This window comes from Rhamphochromis sp. 'chilingali' (assembly GCF_963969265.1).
Source record: "Rhamphochromis sp. 'chilingali' genome assembly, chromosome: 4".
Taxonomy (NCBI): domain Eukaryota; kingdom Metazoa; phylum Chordata; class Actinopteri; order Cichliformes; family Cichlidae; genus Rhamphochromis; species Rhamphochromis sp. 'chilingali'.
In genome coordinates, this window is record NC_137948.1 from 1,764,354 (window position 1) to 1,775,220 (window position 10,867).

The window sequence follows — 10,867 nt, forward strand, 5'->3', positions numbered from 1 at the left end:
GGTGGATGTTACTGTGCTGAGAGTCTGCTGCACTCTGTGAGTTTGAACCATGACTTCAGACAGAATAGAAACACATGAACAATGACCTCATAATTTAATTTGCTCTTTATTTCATATTTTAATATATTTCACTTTTGTATTTTCCTACATTTACATCACAGCTGATCTCTGACCGCGTTTGTTCCCCTGCTTCACTTTGCACAGTGTGTGTGTGTGTTCTCGCCGGTCATTGTTCAGTTTCCTGTTGGACTCCTGATCTGTTTCACATTAAAGGTCGTATTTCTCAGGCTCCTGCGATTCACTGCTTTCATTCTGGATTTCTGTTTGTCGGATTATTGATAATCGTAAAGATGGAAACACAGCAGTGCTTTAACTGTGAGCAGAGCTGATGCAAACTGGATGATGGAAACAAGGAGCCACTTTATAAAAAAGATTTTATTTCCTCTCCTAAAGGAGATAACAAAGGAAGCACCTTTCCTTTGTTCCTTACTTCCTTACTTTCCTAAGTGATCCAGCTCGTTTACTGCTGTGCTGATGCTTCAGAAACTCACGTCAGTCTTTGGAAGTGAACAGATTCTGTCACCGATCAGGAACTGAGACATTTGTAAGATCAGTTTGTGGGTCAGAGGCAGGACAGAGGACACGAGGAAGCACAAAACAGGATTGAGGAAAGGTCAGAGGGAAGAGAAAAAAGAGCAAATTTCCTCTTCTGTTTTTACACTGTGGAAGCAAACGTGCCATTTTTAACAGCAGCTGTAAACAAAGATGGCAGCTGCTGCTCCAATAGAACCAGCCTGAGAAACTGGTTTAAAGAACAAACAAGGACATCCTGACTGGTTTCCTGCACGTGACAAACAGCTTTGCTGCTGATGTTCAGCCTCAGTAAGATTAATAAACGCCTCCGTGCTGACTGAAAGCTTCATCAGGCCTCAGTGCTCGACTACAAGCACTCGCTGTGGTCTCATCGATACAAATGATCCAAATAAAAGCGTCCACAGAGCTCTGTTTATTTCAAATGATAAATAAATATTGTTCATGATGCCTGTGATTATAAACATGTCCGAGTCGTGTCACCATGTCAGCGTGACGTCAGCGTGACGAAGCACAAAATATATTTGAAGTCATTTATTCTGAACAAATGCAGTTTGTGGTGGGGCGTGGTCTGCGGTGCCGTGCAGGGAGGGCGGACGCACCTGCACAGCATCCTTAATCACGCCCGCCTAGTTAAAAACACGGGGACTCAGGGGTTTGGGTGTGTTGTGGTGAGATGTAAATAAAGATGGCTCTGAATGATACGCCTTATTCTCGCCACACAGTTTAAAAACTGTTTCAATTAATTCAACAAATGTTCCTGTTTAAATATAGAATTCACATTAACACACACACACACACACACACACACACACACACACACACACACACACACACACACACTGCTCAGGGTCACTCAGCTGAAATCAAACCATCCAAATTACAAAAGAAACAAAGAAGAATTCATTTTGAAATAGTTGATAAAATACACACAAATACACACAAATACACACAAATACCAGCAATAACCAGTAAAACCAGTCGACATCCTCTGAGGCCTGCATGGTCCTGCAGCCTGCCTGCAGCCTGCACACAGACTTCAGTAAATGCGTTGCTGGACGACTCGTCCGTCTGAAACACAAACACATGTTGACCTCACAGATACAAAAGCAGTGGCTTATGTAAAAAGCGTGGCCCTCGTCTTTGGCCTGGCTGATCATTTTTCTCTGGGACAAAGTAGCTGCTGACGATGGAAGAGAGCAGCAAACAGGATGTGACAGGATGTGGCTGCTCGTTATCTGGGAACAATGAATTAGCTGTACATGCAACAGTGGCACTGGCAGAGTACCTGCAGCAGAAGCTGCAGCAGCATGCCTGCAGAGCTAAACCACATCATGTTTCCTCTTCTGTCAAATGTGGAACGAATGTGCCTCTAACAGAAGCTGCTGTGTGGCTACTCGGTCCGGTCTGGTGTGCCACAGCTCTGCAGAGCTACTGAAGACATCATCAGCTCTGCTTTCATTTCTGCAGCCACGACCACAGCGCACAGCGTTTGTCACGCAGTCTCTGGCTTTCAACCTTTCCACCTGTGGGACGCTTCTCACACTAGATGGAACAGTTCACACACGTGCAGACCACACAGGTTCACGGCTGTGGAAAAAACACACCTCCAGTCTTTTTGGAAAGTTGTTGAATTAAAGACGATGTTTGAGGCAGGAGCATCATTGCTCCTCCAGCACAGAGCAGTTTGATGCATCAGCCCACACAGTGTTATAAATATGGACTGTGCTTATTAGAGAAGCGTGCAGCGGTCAGGGCTAAACTCCCACTCAGACCCACCTGTACAACTTTCTATCTGAGCACACGTCCTCCAGTTTTCTGAGAACAGAAACATGATCTGTTTGTTAGAAATCAGTTATTGAAACAGGATGCAGATCAGAGATCTACAGAAATGTTTCGGCCTTTCCAAAAAGCTTTAAATCTACTTCAGATTCTAACACAGAAACTTGCTTCTTCCGACCACATGAAGACCTGTGACAGTGAGAAACCCTCTGTGAGGCGTCTGGCTCAGTTTCCTCTGTAGTGTTTCAGACTGAGAGCGAGCAGACCTGAGATTATGAAACAGTTCATGCTCCTCATCTTAGTGCACTGACCTTAAGTTCAGTGATTAATGCAGGTTTTTAAAGTGTCTGTTGTTCCTCTGTGCAGACTTCAGCTGGTGTTTGACTTGGACGTGACAGTGAAACTATAAATTATGCAAATTCATTGGAAAAGCAGCAGCTGCTCTTCATAACGGCTGAAACAGTCAATAAAAGAAGAGGAACTGATGGGTCCTTACATCCTCCTGTGAAGATCAGTGAGCACACTCTTCATCAGCTTTTATTGTTTGGACCAAAACATCGAACATGTGACGCACAAAAAACAAAGGAACGCAAAACAAACAACATGATATCATTTTAAACGGACTGGTTCTTGTAGCACTCAAAGCGCTTTATACACTTGTGCATTCACCCAAGCACATTTGTGCTTTCTAAGACACAAACACACACACTGTGCATCCGAGAGTGATTTGGGGCTAGTATCTTGCCCAAGGATATTTGGCATATCGAACCACCAACCTTTCTTCACATTTCTTCACATTTCACTGACACACAGAGGAACTCTGCTTCTCTTCCCTCTGAATTCATCGTCTCATTTTTCTGTTAATCTGCACAGAAGCAGTGAAACAAACAGAGACAAATATTTAAACTTGGTGTTTATAGGAGAGTTTTTGGGGAGATTTGTTTTGCAGAAGCTCGCTGTGGAAAAAACAGGACATGGAAGAAAGATCAGCGTGTCCTGATGTTTTAAACAAGAAAAGGAAGAAACTGAGACTCTGGTTCCTCCCAGTCTCCTGACAAACAGCAGCAGGGACAGTTTCATACATTTCATACTTTTGTGCATGTTTCAGGATGAAAAGCTTCCAGCTCTCTCTCTCTTTGTGAGAATCAGATTACATTCACTGGCTGAGAAACACATTCAAACATTTAAGTTATAATCGTATAGGAGTCAGTGTAACTTACAGGTTTGGAGGAAGTTTGGTATATTTTTGTATCTCAGTAGACGTTTAGTGTCTGCTGAAAAAATGCTCTCATTCATCCTCAGGTTACACCAATGCTTACAAAAAGTTCCCAAATGCCGTCGTCTCATTGCAGCTGTCTCACGTCACCTGATCTCATCAGAGTTCACTGAGAACAATACTTTTTGTATTTAAGCCCGATGTGTCTGCAGGGTCACAGCGAGCAGACGAAAAGACCAAAACACGAAACCTGTTCATTCATTCATCGTTTCCACCTCCACGTGTGAAGGTTTCAGATAAATGTTTGGAGGATTTTTGAGTTTAAACACTGAAGCTGTCAAAGGGCAGCTGCAGGTAGAAGATGGTGTGGATGTAGTGATGGAGAACAGAGGTAACTGGTGAGGGCGGAGCTGGGTTTGTGAAACAGGGCCTGAAGTTAAAACTGGTCAGAGCTGAATAAACTCCTCAGCTGAAGGTGACCTGAGAACACGATAAAGCGTATTTACACACGTCGTTAGTGAAATACTGCAGAGGGGGAAGCATAAAACACACGCGCGACAGATGGTTAACAAGGTGAAGCCACGCCCCCTACACAGACAAAGGCAGACAGGTGCTTTCATCCTGACACCTTCATGTGAACTGTGTCAAAGAGGAAGAAGGATCCACTGTTAGCGTGTTCACATCCAACCCTGCACTCGGTTCCTGTCCTCGTTATCTCGGGGCTCTTGTTTGCACACTTTGTCTGTTTTCATGTTTCACAAAGAAGATAAACGACCTGAAGTCAAGATAATAACATGACTTTAGCTCTGACTGCATCAGACTGAGCGGCACCAGCTGCTGTTGTTCGTGGTGATGAAGTCAAACCATAAAAAGAACAAAGACTCCCACAGAGAGTGACGACTCCACCTGATGCATGTGGATGAGTCTGTGTTGTCGTGACAACATTAAGCTTGTTGTCAGAGCAGCCTGGGCCCTGTGCTTCGTACGTCGCTTACTACATCCAAGATCAAATGAAACATCCAAGACCAAATCATCGCGCTAACTCTGAGCTCGCTATTCCGGTTCCCCGAACACACCTGTTGTTGACGATTAGTATAGCTGGATGAAGTAATGTGAGATCACTGGGTGGCCCAACAGGGGCTACGCATCGATAGTAGAAACATTGATCGGCAACCCTCTGATTGGTCGGCGAAAATGTCGAAGGAGCGCGCTCGGTATTTTTCGGCAGCAGAGCAAGAACTCTTGAGTGAGGGATTTCAGGAGTTTCAGAGTTTAATTAAAACGCAAGGGAACACTGCAAAGGCTGCAAAAGCAAGGAGAGAGGGCTGGCAGGAAGTTGCTGACAAATTAAACTCGTAAGTAATTTAATAATAACAATAATAATGGAGTGGATTGATATAGCGCTTTTCAAGGCACCCAAAGCGCTTTACAATGCCACTATTCATTCACTCTCACATTCACACACTGGTGGAGGCAGCTACGGTTGTAGCCACAGCTGCCCTGGGGCAGACTGACAGAAGCGAGGCTGCCATATTGCGCCATCGGCCCCTCTGGCCAACACCAGTAGGCGGTAGGGTAGATTTATCATATCACACCATATTATCCAATATTATATTACATTATATTATATTATAATATGTTATATTATATCCCCTTTCACATTAGAGCCACAACAGGACCCACTAGAACATGGGAACAAGTAAAAGTGAAATATAAGAATATTCTACAGAATGGTAATATTTATCACTTATATTGCTTTTAGTCTCTTGGAAAGAGACCCTGGAATACTCTGTTTGTTTGTTTATAACAGCAACCAAGAAAAGGGCAGAGCAAAAAAAGACAGGTGGTGGTCCTGCACCCCCTCGTCAACAAGTTGGTTAAGTAAATAATATCCTCACGGGAAAATCGATATCTCTCTATGAGCACACTGTCGCGCTGAGCTAAAGGATCCTGTCTGTCCCGCAATATACGCTGAATTCTGAGGACTCTCCTTATCAATCTTGCACCTTCCGCAATGGGTTGGTCGCGTAAACGGACAGGACATGGCTGCGACAGGCTTCCCAAATCCACCTTCGCTTTTATAGCCGTGGTCTCTCATCTTGATTACACGAAGTAATTTGCAATTACTCTGAAATATGAATTACATCTGTAATAATCACATACATGTAATAGAATGTTAATAGTACATTTCCCTTTTTTAGGGAATGACCTGTATGTATCTGTGTGACATCAATAAATGGATCAAGTGCTGCATTATCTTTAGTTACATTGATGTTATTTATTTATGGTGAAACAGTGGTGGAATATCGCTGTTGCTTTCGTATGAATGACGCGGGCATACCTGCGTGGCCGCGATCTAATCCTGTTTACATAAAGTAAACCTGCTCCCCAGCAGGTTTACGCTTACGGCTCTGTTGCTATGACAGCAAGTCCCGGATGGGCTTCGGGGAACCGAACGATCCAAGATCACGCGAAATCGTCAACAATCTCATCCAGCTAACTCACTTAGCGCGGTACGAAGAACAGGCCCCTGATCTCACAGAGCTGTGGGGGTTTCACAGCAGGCTGCTGCTCTCTCATTTGCATAAAGTTTGCATAAACCAAATGTGTCCCGCCTGCTTTGGCTGAAAGGTTGAAGTCTGATTACTGAACACAGCTGCTGCCCAGAGCTGAAACATGAAGCCAACAACAAGACACAAAGACTGCATGCCATCTTTTATATACAGTCTCAGAGTGTCACAGACAAAGGGCCGGACATTTGGAAGCTCATTGGACTGGAAGCTGTAGCTCCTCCTCTTTTACATGGAGATGGAAAAGCACCTGGAGAGGGCGTGGAACCATCTCAGGCCACAAAGATCAAAACTCCCTGCCTGTGGGGGATGGGACTCGCTTCTTTAACAGGTGTGATTCATCCAGGATGAGTCTCCAGCATCGACCGCAGACACACCCACCCCCACATCACACCTCCTCCACATGGTCACTGCTCCCCAACCACAGCATACAGTCGTCGGTGACCCAGTGTTTGGATTTTGCATCATTATTATTATTGATCTGATCTGTTTTGTGTTCTGGTTCTTCGGTTCTTCAGTCTGTGATTTTTAGCTCTGAGGTTTAGTTCTGTCTTCATGTTTATTTTCTTGTCCACAGCCGGTCGTGTCTCATGTCGCAGTTTGTTACTCCTGTCTCTGTTCCCTTTGTTCAGTATCAATCGGTGCCTCTGTCGTGTGTTTCCTGTTTTACTTTGACAGTCTGTGTCCTGTGTGTGGTGCGGCTGGTTTTGCTTCCCCTTGTGTCGTTAGCTCTAATTACCACCTGTTCCCCATCCTCTCGTTATGCTGTCTGTGTGTTTAAGTCCTGTGTTTCTCTCTGTCAGCGTTGTGCTGTCATCACTGCTGCGTTATGATCGTTTTCCAGTTCTCTGCTCATTGTTTAGCTTCCCCTGGAGTTGGACACCCCTGGTTTAGAGTTTCTTGTTTTGTTTCCTTGTATTCATGCAGAGTTTCTCCAACAATAAAAGCTGCACTTTAAGTTTAACTTCCTGTTTCTGAGTCCTACATTTGGGTCCTTCATCCTGCCTGCAGCACCTGACATGACAACACATCCAGCACACGGCCCGTCTCTCTCAACCATCCAGGTTAGGAGGGAACTGAGGAGGATCAGAGCCAAGATGTGGGTGGGTCCAGCAGGCTGAAGGGTTGTCCGGTCCTGTTCAGATCACCTGTGCAATTTGAACAAAGTATTTTATTGTTTTTCTTCATTTTTGCTGCTCTTAACTTTGTACTGTTCACTTTGTGCCGAGACCAAGCAGCTTTCCCACTCGTGGGACTGATAGACGTTTATCTTATAAACTGACAGCAGCTGTTAGAGCAGGATGAAATGCAGACAGGTGAGTCAGACGGGTGAAGGGAGATTCTAGAGGCTGGGATATATAAAAAAGAAGTGAGTAAGACTGAATCAGTACATGAGTTGAAAGATCATCATCATCATCATCATCACCAAACTGACCCATATGGAAAAGATATGTATAAATCTTATAAAGTTTGCATCTGTCTTGTGTGAAACTTGTATGAAAAGCATATAAGAGTGAAAACAGATATAAGATCCCTTGAAAATTATATAATGAAACTTGTATGTTTTGGATTCTTAATAAAACAACATATGAAAGTAATGAGAAAGTGGCCACTTTGATGAGTAAATCATCATGTTTTTACTATTTCTTTTCCATATGGGTTATTTCTGTGGTTTTAACTCACACCTTTAATTTCACACTTTTGTCCACAGTTCAAACTCCTCATCACTGCCTCTGTGACGCAGTGGGACCTCCAGGCCTCGAGGGCCGGTGTCCTGCAGATCTCACCCTGGGTCAACACACCTGAGTCACATGATTAGCTCATCACCAGGCCTCTGGAGAACTTCACGACATGTTGAGGAGGACATTTGAATAAGCTGTGTTGGATCAAGGACACATCTAAACCTGCAGGACACCGGCCCTCCAACCCTGCTCTATGAACTCACAGTGCGCCCCCTTGTGTTCAGTGAGAGAAGGCCAGCTGGTGCAGAAAGTGTTCACAAATTTGGTCTTAATTTACTTTATTATTACATTTTTACTATTTAAAACTTATGATGCTCTTCCCGACTTAGCAGTTGTGTGATGACTCTGTGAGGTCTGTTTGGAGGTGATGTGAAGAAATGAGCAGGTGTGTCACAGCTGGATTAAATGTGGTCTGTAAGTGAAGCACAGGCCTGACTCACAGCCTCCAGCAGACACATTTCAACACGTCTGGAAGCTGCAGAACATGATGAAGCTGGTTATGATTATGCAACCATGTCAGCAGCTGTGAAACATGATCATTTACATCAAACCTGCTTTCAACCATTTAACATTTCCTCAAACACATCATCGACTGAGGGTTTGACTGTTTCTTATGAATATTAAAGAGTTCATTAACATTAAATGATGAGATTTATTTTAGTTTTTTATATTTAGAGGTTTGTTCAGCATAATTAATCAAAGCATCAGAGTCTGTTGTACCTGAGGCCTCACAGAGGAGCACAGAGGCAGCAAACTGCAGTCTTTCTGTGTTTCAGTGTAAAATCAAATGTTCATGTGCTAAAGATAAAAATAATAATAATTAAAAATAACTTTTAGATGCGACAGGTCATTTTTCTCAGAGTGGAGGTCAGAGGTCACTAAAGGAGGACTGAACGTGTCATTTGAACCTCCCTGAGGTCACAGTTTGGCTTCAGTTGTTGATTCTTAGCAAAGTGAAAGTGAGTGTTGGAGCATCTATAACTTCATATATGAAACAGTTCTGTGGCTGCTGTGGTGAACTCGTGCTGTGCACATCAAACTGAACTGAGCTCAATCTTCTTGAGGCTTCTGCAGGCTGGGTCTGTACCAACGTCACGAGTCAGAGAGTAATCAGAGTAAAGTATAATACTCAAGGAATAATTATATGGTCGTATAAAGTTTTCTTTATTTGAGTTCAGAAAGATGACACAGTCTCAGCTTTAGTTTAAAAATGCTGAAGAATTTAAAAGTGTTTAAATATTAATGTAATGATGAGTTTTTGTTGACGTCCTCTGCAGGACTTTGCAGTGAACACAGGGGGCGCCTGTGAGCCCGGTGATGAGCTCTCTGTGCTCAGGCTTCAGCTTCACATGTTTGAACTGTGGACAAAGGTGTGAAAACAAAGTGATGAAGTTTAAACCATGAGAATAAATCTCAGTGATGGTTTCACTGTGAGGGTCGTCCTGGCCTGCAGTCAGGACCTGAAATTAAACTCAAACGTTTGTTTTGCTGCTCTCCTGTCGTGTGACCTCGCAGGTCAAACCCAGAGTTAGTTTAACGAGTTCATAACCAGCTTCGTGTGAGCGTTTATCTCCGACGTGAATCCAGATAACGTGCAGGTCTCAGAGCTAGCACAGCGCCACCTGCCCACTGACTCCGCCCCTCACAGAGTTCCTCATATTTTTGTTCTTTACGGTTTGGTCCCGTTTCTGTTTGCACATTTACAGTTTTCCTCCTGCTCTCTGTCTGTTAGTGGAGCTGTGGGCTCATTCTTCAGGCCCTTGCGTGCTCGACACGAGTGTAAATATGATGCTAACGATGTTCTGTGAGCTGACACAGGAACAGGAGCTGAGCAGCATCTGCAGACATTTATATCACAAACACCTCCAAGTACAGCAGCTTTCGTTCTGAAGGAGTTTGCAGTTATTCCTCCATGAATGTGTCTCTGAGTGCTGCCAGCATGTTACCCTGTTAGTGTGACAGTGATCAGTAAAAGTCTCAGGTGGTGTTTGAAGCCTCTCACAGCTCAGACACACAGAGCTGTGAGAAGCTTCTGTGGTCGTTTCTGTAGAAATGAGAGCTGAGAGCTCACGACGTCTCTGCTGTCACATGTCAGACTGTGGTCGACCCCACTGACCTGAGACTGTGGACAGTGTGCAGCGTTCCTCTGAACCCCACTGTGGAGCTGTCACAGAACAGGAAGCACTCGTGGTTTCCTCAGCAGGAAACAGGTCATCATGCTGCAGCAGCAAGACGGACAATCTACTAGTAGTTACAGTAGTATTCATTGCAGTATTAATGCAGTATTAATGCAGTATTAATGCAGTATTCATTGCAGTATTAATGCAATATTAATGCAGTATTGATTGCAGTATTGATTGCAGTATTAATGCAGTATTCATTGCAGTATTAATGCAGTATTCATTGCAGTATTAATGCAGTATTAATGCAGTATTCATTGCAGTATTCATTGCAGTATTAATGCAGTATTCATTGCAGTATTAATTGCAGTATTAATGCAGTATTAATTGCAGTATTAATGCAGTATTCATTGCAGTATTCATTGCAGTATTAATGCAGTATTCATTGCAGTATTAATGCAGTATTCATTGCAGTATTCATTGCAGTATTAATGCAGTATTCATTGCAGTATTCATTGCAGTATCCACAGCAGTGCTGCATGTTTGTGGGAGAGAAATGTGATGATCTGTGACGGCAGCATCAGGACCGGACGAGTTCAACGTAACTGTGACTGCATCAGACTCTCCCTGCAGTACTTACATGTACTTGTACACGAGTAAAAATAGATGGTGTGGGAGGTTTTGCACTGTGCTTGTGTTGTTCGTAGCTGTGTTGTGGACAGAGACCTCCAACAGAAGCAGGCTCGGGGAGGGGCGGGGCCACCTGCTGACACCTGATGGGGGGAAGAGAAGGAGAGCAGAGACGAGGCAAAGTTAATGACATGCAACACACGGGGAGTGAAAAGA

The 10,867-nt window shown here is 43.8% G+C and overlaps 1 long non-coding RNA gene across 1 annotated transcript; it reads left to right on the forward strand.

Annotated features, from left to right (window-relative positions):
• The first annotated feature begins 4,682 nt into the window (after window positions 1-4,682).
• Window positions 4,683-5,632, forward strand: LOC308396181. Its single transcript, XR_013971523.1, has 3 exons — window positions 4,683-5,159; window positions 5,255-5,288; window positions 5,400-5,632. It is a non-coding gene; the product is annotated as an uncharacterized lncRNA (long non-coding RNA).
• The last annotated feature ends 5,235 nt before the right edge of the window (window positions 5,633-10,867 follow it).